Source organism: Dermochelys coriacea, chromosome 6, assembly GCF_009764565.3.
Source record: "Dermochelys coriacea isolate rDerCor1 chromosome 6, rDerCor1.pri.v4, whole genome shotgun sequence".
In the NCBI taxonomy this organism is placed as follows: domain Eukaryota; kingdom Metazoa; phylum Chordata; order Testudines; family Dermochelyidae; genus Dermochelys; species Dermochelys coriacea.
This window is the reverse complement of record NC_050073.1, coordinates 102050861-102063138: the sequence shown is the minus strand read 5'-3', so window position 1 is coordinate 102063138 and position 12278 is coordinate 102050861. Positions and strand designations below refer to the sequence as shown.

The following is a 12278-nucleotide window of genomic DNA, read 5'->3' as shown; positions in this document are numbered from 1 at the left end:
TTTGAGCATAAGCTTTCGTGAGCTACAGCTCACTTCATCAGACTTGTTAGTCTCTAAAGTGCCACAACTCCTCCTTTTCTTTTTGAGAATACAGACGAACACAGCTGCTACTCTGATACCTATGTGTATGTTGCTCTCATTTTGAAAGTCTTTAAAGATTACAAAAGAGACCTTTCTGTTACACATTAAGATATTGTTTGCTGTTAAGTAAGAATACATGAGAATTAAAAAAGTCATAATGTGTCATAGAACTAGTATTGCAAGCAACCAAAAGCACCAAAGCAGAAATAAAGGAAAAGCAAATGAAAAATCTTTCCCTATTTCTGTTCCCTTTATAGGAAAACAATGCACATCAAGAAATAAAGAAAACATACTGCGATAATACACTTTGAAAACAAAATTTTAAGAGATCCCACAGCATGTAATCTGTTGGCACAGTGTGAAATTACAGCTGTCATATCGCATCTATAGGTAAATGCATTGGGCTCATTTATATTTGGAAAAGATGAAAAACAATTACTTCTATTGTTTTTAAAGTTGTCTCAGTAGCAGCGAATCCAGTGGAAAAAACAAGTTGCTAAATTCCCCCAAGGAGCAATCCATTCAGTTCTGATGCTGTTCCTTTCAGTTACCTGAAGGGAAATGTGGAATACATGCAAAACCCATCCTGCTGCAACAAAGCAGCAGAAAAAATTATAAGATAAAGGGGAAATCTGGAAAAGTCTTGCCTTTGATTATTTCCAACATAATGCCTTTGTTATAATACCCCAAGTGACCAGGGGATAAAAACTATGGAGTCTGATCCTGTTGTTACCTGGGGTTTTTCAGAATCAAAAGCAGTGGTAACTTAACTGTTTCTCCACAGGCGGTATCAGGAATAAATCAATGGGAACACAGTGCTTCCATCTGAGAAATGATTGATGGCAAAAAGCATGCTCTTATCTAAAACTACTATTAGATATTAAGCGCACACACATATACAATAGGCTTAGGACATCCCGGACTTGTGCGGCGGGTACAATAGGCAAGAGGAGGCATTGCCTCCCCTAGCAAGCCGTACCTGCTGCCCGATACCTGGGCCATGATGCCCCCACCTGCCTCTTCCCCTCCCTGCTCTGACACTTCCCGGAGGCTCCCACTGCCTACTGCTGCTGCCTGGTGTGAGTCTTCCTCCTCTCCTCCACTCCACCCTCCTCCCCCTTCGGAGGTCCCTGCAGCTGCCGGCATGTGCCTCCTCACCCCCCATCTCTGCGGGGTGTGGGTTGTGTGTGTGTGTGAGGATGTGAGCAGCAGGCCAGGAAGTGAGGAGTGGAGGGGATCCCCGAGTAACTTTACACAGTGTAAAAGCCTTTCCAGACCAGAGACCTAGTAGCAGATCACTAAAACTGTTAAGGGCAATTAAAGTGGTAAGGAAGCCATTTAACAAGCATTTGCCAACACCCAGGAAGCCTTTGCCCCATTCAGCTGGCTTTGATATTGTAGGAAAATGTGTTCTTGGGGTTAAAACAGTTTCCAAATGACCCGTTCGTTATTCTTTGTACCAAGCAGAAGTAATTTTGACTAACCTGGCTCAAGAAGGAGCTGACATAGCCAGTAAATTTATTTCTTGATCTAGTCATATTATTCAAACCCAGTTTAAGTAAACGAGTCTGGCAAGGAATTCTGTGTAAGAACAGTCATTAAACTACAGCCCTAATGCAGGTTGTCAATGACAAACACTTTTCAAAAGGATAGATTAGGCTTCAGGGCACAGGTAGCCTGACTTTTCGTGTCTCTCTATATAGTATATACCAAACTCCCTGCCACGCAGAGGAGAATCCATCTTGAAATTGATCTATAGCTGTTCAGCTTCCGTAGGGGAATGTTATTAGTGCTTTAAAGGTGAAAAGGGGGTAGGGTCTCGTGGTGAGGGGAAGGGAGCAGCAAGGTGAGGAGGCAAGCGGCAAGCCAGCTGCACGGCAGGTGGCAGGGGAGGTCTTGTGGTGGGGGAGTCTGGCGAGGAGGTGAGCGGCAGGTGGGCGAGGGAGGAGGTGAAGAGGTGAGTAGCGAATCAGGGGTGGGCAGATGCTATTTTATGCTGAAATCTTGTACAAATAGTGAGCTCCACCCCCTCAACTTCACCTACATCTGAATGGGAAAACAATAATTTTCTGGGTTTGAGACTGGTCCAGAAATAAAACTATAGGGTTCAGATCTAGGGATTCATGTCCAAACCCCTTTCATCTGGATTCAGATTTGAGATTCCAATTTTGGCCCATTTTACTTAAAGCTAAAAGCATTGTGACAATAGTGACAGAAAGTATCCCAGCAGGAAAGAACTACTAACTGAATTCAAGCTGATCTCTGCAGGACAGCTGGGGTATTTGCTTAGCTTTGTTTAGCAGGACCCTCAAAGGAGCAAGCAAGGTGAATTGTTTTTCCTCCATTACATCATTTACCAGCATACTAGGGGAAATCAGCCATCAAAACCTTTGGTCTCTATGTACTTGGCACCAGGTCAGAAATAGCAGTCTGCAGCAGTGAGTACTATACCAATTGTAAATAGTCTTTTAAAAAGTTCCAGTAAAACAAATAGGGCCCAGAGACTAACCTGTAGCCTCTCCTTGTATTTATCAGCTGCTTTAATGTTTGCCACTTTTATTCATGGTGAATAAACATCATTACCCTTTGTTATTGCATCTAATAGCCTAGCTTCCTTGCCAGAGTTTAATCTCTTATGGTTTTGGTTTTTGCTGGGGGGATATTACTCACTGAAAATGTAGCTTGAAATATCTATCACTCAATCTGTCCCTCTGGGTGGATGCAGCGTGGATACGGAGCCCTTAGAGAGACCCAGTTCACCATTGTTCTAGGGCAGTGCTTCCCAAACTTGTTCTACCGCTTGTGCAGGGAAAGCCCCTGGCGGGCCGGGCCGGTTTGTTTACCTGCCACGACCGCAGGTTCGGCCGATCGCGGCTCCCACTGGCCGCAGTTCGCTGTTCCAGGCCAATGGGAGCTGCTGGAAGCAGCGCGGGCCGCGGGACGCACTGACCACCGCTTCCAGCAGCTCCCATTGGCCTGGAACAGCGAACTGCGGCCAGTGGGAGCCGCGATCGGCCGAACCTGCGGTCGTGGCAGGTAAACAAACCGGCCCGGCCCGCCAGGGGCTTTTCCTGCATAAGCGGCGGAAGAAGTTTGGGAAGCACTGGTCTAGGCCTACCTTGCAGCAGCTAACCTGGTGCAAAATGGCTACAGGGCAAGCATAACTCCCTGCTCCAAGGAATACCCTTGGTGAAAGGGCTTCTACACCGGATCCAGAACTATCTCCACCAACTCTGCAGTCTGTTGGTAGCAGGCACAAGCATAGTGGGTGTTTGGGGATGGGGGCAGAAAGGAGGCTACTCTGAGAGGACATGGATGAGGCAATTCTGCACCAATGTAATAGCCTGAATAGGAGAAACAAACTGCCTCCCTCTGTCCCTAAATCTGTTTCATCACAGAGATGGATCAGCCCCGCTATGCCTGTAAGTGGCTGTATTACGTTGCCCATACTGCTCCTAGCTACACATTCTTTATGTGCCCTTGTGGTGGATACCTGTGGTGTCGATCTGTAAGGCTGTGATTTAGTCATGGAAGTCTGTGGCTTCCAAAGATGACCTTGACTTCAGCCAGCGCTGGCTGGGAGCTGCAGGGGTCCCAGTCAGTGGCGCAGAGCAGCTAAGACAGGCCGCCTGCCTGTCCTGGGTTCGTGCTGCTCCCTGGAAGCGGACAGCAGGTCCGGCTCCTGGTGGGAGGGGGCGGGGGCAGGAGGTTCTGCGGTGCATGCGACTCTCGCCCGCGGGGCACTGCGTCCCCAGCTCCCTGTGGCCGGTTCCTGGCCAATGGGACTGTGGAGCTGGTGCTTGGGCAGCTCGCAGAGTCCGTGGCCCCCCTGCCTAGGAGCCGGACCTGCTGGCTGCTTCCAGGGTGCAGCCAAGACAGGTAGGGACTAGCCTGTCTTAGCTCCACAGCACACTGACCGGACCTTTAATGGCCTGTTTGACGGTGCTGACCAGAGCCACCAGGGTCCCTTTTCCACTGGGGGGTTCTGGTTGAAATCTGGACAGCTGGTCACCCTAGTGGTGGGGGCCCCTGGAGCTCCCAGCCCCCCTCCCCCCCCCCCGCAGCTGCCCAGGCTCCCCATTTTGCCATGGATCTTTTTACTAAAAGTCAGGAACTGGTCATGGTCTTTCGTGAATTATTGCCCCTGACCTGTCTGTGACTTTTAATAAAAATATCCGTGACACAATCTTAGTCTTATCGATCCGTCCCAGAACACTGCGACCGTGTGCTGCTCACAGCTTTTCCCTCAGGAAGGCCCCACCCAGCTCTTTGGGCTCATAGGGAGTAGTAACTCAGCCATGGTAGGGACTTCCTTTCGCTCTGATTGTTGTTTTCATTCAATTGAATAAGTCATTTTAGACTGAAAGTGTTTTCATCCTGACCAAGGACATGGGAGGAGGGAGGAAGTCTGCAAGGTGGCAAAAAAAATCCTGGCATCTACAGGGCAATGACTAGCCTGCCCACACCCAACCTGCAGGAGCAGAAGTGGTGCTGCCTATTGCTCGGCTGGCCCTTTAAGTCACTCTCAGGATGAGAATGAGATATCCCAGGTGTACTGTGCCTAAGGAAAATTCTACACCGGGATTCAGGTTGACTGGCCCCCTGCTCCCCACAGACACAGGAGGAGGTGATGGTGTGAAAAATGAAGAAGTCATTTGCAGACCACTAGTTTCCTGTCCCCACATCCAGAAGATCACAAACACAAGGGAAGGGAGGCTGAGGCTGTGGGGAATAGGCAGGCAAATCCTGCTTAGTGTTCAGGGTGAAAATTGTGAAATATGACCGTTTTGGATACGTTTTTGGGATGGGTGAACTAAAACCAAAGTTTGCATCAACCCCTCCACCCCCCAGTGAACTGAAGCCACAGTTTTGTGCATCCCTAGCTGAAAGGCATGACACAAACTAAAATAATTATTATGTACTTCATAAGTAGCTAGAAAACCCTATAGTGTCTCACTCACATACCTTTTCCCCCAAGGACTTGTGCTCTGTGTTTGGCTCATTGCTGAGAGAGATGGTCAACCATTAATATAACGTTTCCTTTCTAGTAGCTGTCTCGCTGTCTAGTTTCACAGTGTCTTTATAATCACATTGTTCTGCTAACCATGGTGTGTGGAAAGCAAAGGTCAGTGCACATTTGCACGTCGCCAACACTTCTTGAAGAAAAAAATTAAAAAGAGTCTTGGCATCAGGATGCTCCGCACAGACTTCCTCTTCTTCACACGTAACAAGTGTTTGCCTGGGAAGTCCAAGCCAGAGCCGTAACGAGGCATTTGTGTGCCTGGGACGAGCAAGTATATTTGCGTCCCCTACCAGAGGCCACATGCCCCCCCCCATATTTTTTGGTTGCATCCGCCCAACCCAGACAGGGTGGGTGGCTAGGTGGCCCCCTGAGGTGAGTCAGGGGTGGAGGTGGTGCCCCCCACCTTGAGCCCTGCCACGTGGGGCTGGCTCCATAGGCAGAGTTTGACTTCTGCATTTGGGGGGCATAGGGCTTAATAAAAATATTTATGGCTAGAGAATATGGACATTAGACACACCAATGTGTATACATGACCTGGTTGCACATTCACACAATCAGAACAGAACAGAGCTGGTATGATGTATCTGATGCACAAACACCCCCTGGCCCTTCCTCTTGTTCTTTATACATAGCACCAGAATGGCACTTCATATCTCCAAGGTCTTTTACAAATACCTAATTAATTCTCATAACCTCTCTGGAAGTAGGCAAATTTCCCATTCCCTAATTTACAGATGGGGAAACTGAGGCACACAGAATAATTGGCCTTCCAAAGGCCAAGAGACATCGGTATCTGAGGCAGGTTTAAAACTAAGGAATGGATGGGTTTATGACACAGTATGGACCAGGATCCAGATCTGAATTATGAACATCCCAAAATTTGGATCTGGGGTTTTAGTTTGGCCCAGTATAAAACACAACTTTGGTCCTTAGCTAGGTTTAGAGTTCAAACACCCTGAAAGTTCAGCAATGTCTAGATCTGGTATTTAAAATCAAGCCTATTTTAATTTATTTTCCCCTGTACATGATGAAAACTCTTTCATTCCATCCTAAAAACATGTTTAAAACTTCAATTTAATTCATGTACAATGGAATCTATATATACAGTGAGCTTAGCAGCAGATAAGCTTCTTGTTATGTGCCGCAGAATGAAACCCCCTCATATTTAACAGCATTGCAATGATGATAGTGAAACCGTGGGTTGAATGACTGTATAGTGGAAGAAAATGGCTTATTGGGTGGGGAGTCTCACTGCATTTCACTAAAAAGCGAATATTTCTAAAGCACTGAATGAAATATCTAACCAAGTATTTTTAGCCAAACTTCATACACCTCTTCTCCCTCTAGCTCTGGGAAGCAGGTCCATTGCTGAGCCAAAGGGCTGGGATTTCTTGGTTGTAAGGTATTCAATTTACAGGAAAACTGGCACAATTATGCATGGGAAATTTTCACTCTTTTCTTCAGATGAATGATGTAAATGGAAGCTTTGTCCAACATGCCTCTACAAGCTCCTTTTGTTACCATATCTATATTTCAGTGTACAGCATCCTAAACATGCATGAGCAGCTTTGATGCCTGACTCACTCTGACTTTGCACTAAACTATGATGGTATAAAACCAGGCCTTGCCACTCTGAAAATGAACCGGCAACTCACAATTTGAAAAGAAAAGAAAAGCACCATTTGGAAAGTTTTTCAGCTTTAAAACATTGCCTTAGCTCTTGTGAAATCCTAGCCTGGCTTCTTCCACACTTAAAAGCCTAAGAAACCCCTTTCCCTTATGGTACTTATCACAGATCTCTGCAAACAATCCCAGATCAGTAGGGTGCTTTTTTATCAGTCAATGTCACTATTTGCCAGCTGGACATTTTATTATTGTCTAGAAGAAGGAAAATAAAAGATTAAAAGATCCATGCCCAAACATGGGAAAGGAAATAAATTAGCAAACCAGTTTTGATCCTAATAAAAGAAGACATCAGAATTATCTGATGAAAATAATTCCTGATCTCTTTTTACCAAGGAGGATGGTTTCTTGGGGGCCAGGAAATAAACAGTACCGCTGCCCGCAGCACCCCATTGCATTGTGTTAACTCAAGAGATGGCTACAGGGCAGGGCTCCATGCTGATGCAGCTGCAAATGGCAGTATAATTTACCTTCCTATTAAGATGCCACATAATTCTCTACTTATGCAGCATATATCCACAAGTAGGCCATTTACCTCAGCTTGTCCACTTGCCATTTCACCATCCTTCCCCAGGCCTGTGTCATTTGCTGTCTTGTTCCCCCAGAAAAAGGATTTTGGTGTGTTTCCATGCTGTCCTTACTAGGACAGAATGGGATGTAGCAAGAAACAGACCTTTCAGGACAGTAACAAGGAGGAGAGCAGCCTGTGCAAAGGACCATCTCACATATAGGAAGGTTAAAGAAGTCGACTAGAGGGAGGTCTCTAAAGACCCTGCATGGTCCATCTGCACGGATTGATTGTAGAACCTTCATCACTGAAAGCATGAGTTTGGAAATATGGCATACATTTTTAATGGTGAGAATAATTAACCATTGGAACAATTTACCAAGAGTAGTGGTGGATGCTGCATCACTGACAATTTTTAAATCAAGGTGGGATGTTTTTCTATAAGGGTTGTTCTAGGAATTATTTTGGAGAAGTTCTATGACCTGTGTTATACAGGAGGTCAAATTAGATTATCATAATTGTCCCTTCTGGCCTTTGAACCTATGGATCTAACTCTACAGCCCAGGGATTCATAGATTTTAAGAAAAAAGAAAAGGAGGACTTGTGGCACCTTAGAGACTAACAAATTTATTTGAGCATAAGCTTTCGTGACTTACAGCTCTCTTCATCAGATGCAGAGATATGATAGGTCTCTATAAATATATCAGAGGGATAAATATCAGGGAGGGAGAGGAATTATTTAAGCTCAGTACCAATGTGGACACAGGAACAAATGGATATAAACTGGCCATCAGGAAGTTTAGACTTGAAATTAGACAAAGGTTTCTAACCATCAGAGGAGTGAAATTCTGGACTAGCCTTCTAAGGGGAGCAGTGGAGGCAAAAGATATATCTGGCTTCAAGACTAAGTTTGATAAGTTTATGGAGGGGATGGTATGATGGGGTAGCCTAATTTTGGCAATTAATTGATCTTTGAGTATTAGTGGTGAATATGCCCAATGGCCTGTGATGGGATGTTAGATGGGGTGGGATCTGAGTTACTACAGAGAATTCTTTCTTGGGTGTCTGGCTATTGAGTCTTGCCCACATGCTCAGGGTTCAGCTGATCACCATATTTGGGGTCAGGAAGGAATTTTCCTCCAGGGCAGATTGGCAGAGGCCCTGGGGGTTTTTCGCCTTCCTCTGCAGCGTGGGGCATGGGTCACTGGCTGGAGGATTCTCTGCACCTTGAAGTCTTTAAACCACAAGTTGAGGCCTTCAGTAGCTCAGACATAGGTCAGGAGTTTGTTATAGGAGTGGGTGGGCGAGATTCTGTAGCCTGCGTTGTATAGGAGGTCAGACTAGATGATCATTATGGTCCCTTCTGACCTTAAAGTCTATGAGTGGGTGCAACTCCTATTTACTGCTGCGGGAGTTGCACATGTTAACTCTGGGCTGAATTTGGTTCTCAGGTTCTACCTGTGGGGAGAAATACTTTTTAACTACCTCCTCACACAGGGCTTGTTCTATTTGTATAAGTGCTTAAAGGTGGAGCTATCTTTTCAGTCATGTTTCAGAGTAGCAGCCGTGTTAGTCTGTATTCGCAAAAAGAAAAGGAGTACTTGTGGCACCTTAGAGACTAACAAATTTAAAATTTAACAAATTTAACTAAAATTTGTTAGTCTCTAAGGTGCCACAAGTACTCCTTTTCTTTTTTCAGTCATGCTGAGGCTCCAGCCTACCTTTTTAAAGTGCTATTTGCATGCATAGTTGCATAGCAGTTGCAGTCAGGTAGTTAGACACATAGGTTCCTCTTTGTGCCTGCAATTCAACGTTGGGAACAAATATTGCAAATGCAATAGGGAGGCAGATTAGCCCTTTGAAAACCTAGTTCTGTGTATCTGTCTAGGGAGAGATTTTCAAAGACACACAGGGCAGTCAAGGTGGGATTTTCAAAAGCACTGACTGAAGTATAGGGCTGGTCAAACCTTTTTTTATTGAAAACTGAATTTTTGACAAAATGAAAATTTTTACTTAAAACATTTGTTTTCCTTGAATTGTCAATTTATTCTTCTTTTTATTTTATTTTTGATTATTTTATTTGGGGGAAAATAACCTCCCCCCCCTTTTTTTTTTTTTTTAGTTTTCAGCAGCTTTTTGGACTAACTTTTTTCTTTTTTGACTTTTGGTTGCTGAAAATTTAAAATTTGTACAGTATTTGTATTTTTGACAAGATTCAAAAATTTGCCACTGAAAATGTGTACCAAAATGAATTTAAAAAACAAATCTTTGTTTTCCGACCAGCTCAGCATAGGAACATAAAACCCATTGATTCAGGATTTGTGCCCCTAAGTCACTTAGATGCTTTTGAAAATCTCTCCTTCATTTTCAATCCTTCTAACTGTAATTTGTGCCTTTGAAGATTTTACCCTTACAATCTATCTCATAATGTTTTATTTTAAGACTAGATCAGTGGAAACGGACACAAACTCTTTACAGGCACTATCCTGATACCTTACAAAACTCCTGTTGCTTTTTGCCTGAGGAAGGACTTCAGATATATAGTGCTGAGAGTTTCTTAAAGTTATGGCCCACATTACTGGTGAGCTCCTCCAATCAAGAAGCCTCATTGGTCATGTCTGGATTGTGGAGTTTTCAGGTAGCGCTGACTAAACTCAAATACTGTTTTAGCATGCATGGGGCTCATTGTAAAACCCATGGAAATTTTTCTGCGGGCTGCCTCTTCTTCTTCTGTTGTTCTAAAGTCCTGGCAAGGAATTTGGCCACATCTATTCCTGGGTCTTTCTCTTCCCTTCAAGTCTGTATAGTTCAAAACTTTACAATACTGAAGACAAGTAAACCTGGGACAATTCTCAGTTACGAAGAAACTCCCATTTAAAACATCTTTCTCTCTTTCCTCTGCAAATTTCCACAGAGAGAAGACAACAATAACAATAACAACAAAAATCATATTATTGATATGACTTGCTATCCCAATAATTTCAAAATGGGATGCTGGAATATGAGACTTTTGGGTATTATGGAGTGTAAAAAACATTTTTCTAACACATTCTGCATTTTAGCCTTAAGATATCATTATTAAAAATAATACATATCCAATAACGTAGTAAAAAGAAATTCAAACTTGGGGATCCTAGTGACAAACTATTTGAATTCCCCTGTCCAGGTGTTCTGCTGTTGTATAAATATTGTTATAATGCTGCGACTTCTCTAAAAGTCACCGAGTGCTGCACCAAGAGTAACTTAAAATTTCTAGCATATTTTGTGACATTGTTATTTGCTCTTTCTGCCATATCTTCCTAGAAATAACTCCAACTCTAAAGCTTCTTTTATTATCATCAGTTTACAAGTCACGTTTTTTTTTGACAATGTAAAGCTTTTCCTTTACTATAATATAAAGCAAGGTGTAATTTTTAATAAGAAGCTTGATAATATTTAAAAGTAAACTTGAACTCTGTCAGCTTTGCTGTACCTTGAACACTTTAGATTTTCATATTTACCTTCTATTATTTATTAAGCACAGATAATAAAGCTCAGCAATGCAAGATACACATAAAAAGACAGTCCCTGCCCCACAAAGCTCACAATCCAAATAACAAGCACAGAAGACAAGAAACCTGTAAAGGACACAAAAGAGAAAGTTCATTCAGTATGTTTTCTCTACAGTTTGTTAGGCAATCTCTCACTGAAAACAAACTAGGAAGTTTGTGGTCTGAATTGTTTTGCACTTTTGTGAGACACAGTAAGTGACCTTTGGTTAGAACTAATGCTCTGCCCTCTGACATGCAGTGTAGTCACTTGGCAACTGAAATTCCACTGGGTCAGTTTTCAGAGTAGCAGCCGTGTTAGTCTGTATCCTCAAAAAGAAAGGAGGACTTGTGGCACCTTAGAGACTAACACATTTATTTGAGCATAAGCATCCGATGAAGTGGGCTGTAGCTCATGAAAGCTTATGCTCGAATAAATTTGCCACAAGTCCTCCTGTTCTTTTCACTGGGTCAGTGACACCTTAGCTGCTGTCAAGGGGTGACATTCTGGGCTGCAAATCCCATTAATCATCAAAACTACTTTTGAAAGATAGAGTCTAACATTAAAACAAAATGTGAAGCAATAATCATAATTAATAATATTCCTCCCTTGTAGCATAATCTCCTTTGTAACTGAAACATAAACATAGAAAAAAAATCAAGGAATTTGTCTGAGGAAGAAAAGAAAAATTGTGGTGAATTTGAATAATTGAGGGCTTTTCATAGTCACTTAAAAAGAAGCAGAAACACGTACCTTTACGCCAAATACACCTCAGAGGAGGTAAACGTTGGTAAAGAGAGAGATTTCTCAGTGGATAGGCAGGCTCTGGCTGGTATATGAATGAATCCAACTTCTGGTTTTCTGCTCTATTCTAGACAGAATAAGCTCATCCCACTGTTCATGACATCAGACTCCTGGATTCCCCCCCCCCCCAATCTCCTCCAAGAACAAAGTTTGGCAGCTGTTTTCAATATGAGGTCACTGGTATTTAACTAAACCTTATGCATAATACAAATCAAGCTAAAATCTCAGCCTGATATGGAAGTGCCAGAAAAATCCCTCTCTCTTCCTGCCTCCATGACTTTAGGCTTGATCCTGTGTGGTGCAAGTGCTTTCTTAATCCTGTTGGCTTCATTGGGAATTGAAGGTGCTCAGCTATAGAGCTGGTCAGGAATTTTTCTGGCAAAATGTTTTTTTCACTGGAAAATGCTGATCCATCAAACTTGAAACCTTTTGCGGGAAAGGGTAAGGTTCGACAAATTTTTCTACTAATTTTTTTTTTTAAATTCCAGTTTTCTGCTTCAAAATGACTTTTGGTTTTTCAATTTAAACGAATTATATTTTAAAAAATCAAAGCCGAAAATTTAATTTTTTGATTGACCCAAACCAATTTTATTTTTTAGTTTGCAAAATATTTGAGATTTTGACTTTTCAAACTGATTTGGGACAGAAACT

At 43.0% G+C, this 12278-nt stretch overlaps 1 protein-coding gene across 2 annotated transcripts in view; it reads right to left on the bottom strand.

Moving 5' to 3' along the window:
- BDKRB2 (bradykinin receptor B2) overlaps window positions 1–11700 on the bottom strand; it is a 29623-nt gene extending 17923 nt beyond the window's left edge. The window contains exon 1 of one of the 2 annotated variants that reach the window (XM_038406873.2): window positions 11577–11700. The gene's annotated coding sequence lies outside the window, so the exon portion shown is untranslated. The remainder of the gene's footprint in view (window positions 1–11576) is intronic. The other variant, XM_043516819.1, reaches the window with a different exon arrangement.
- Window positions 11701–12278: the final 578 nt, after the last annotated feature.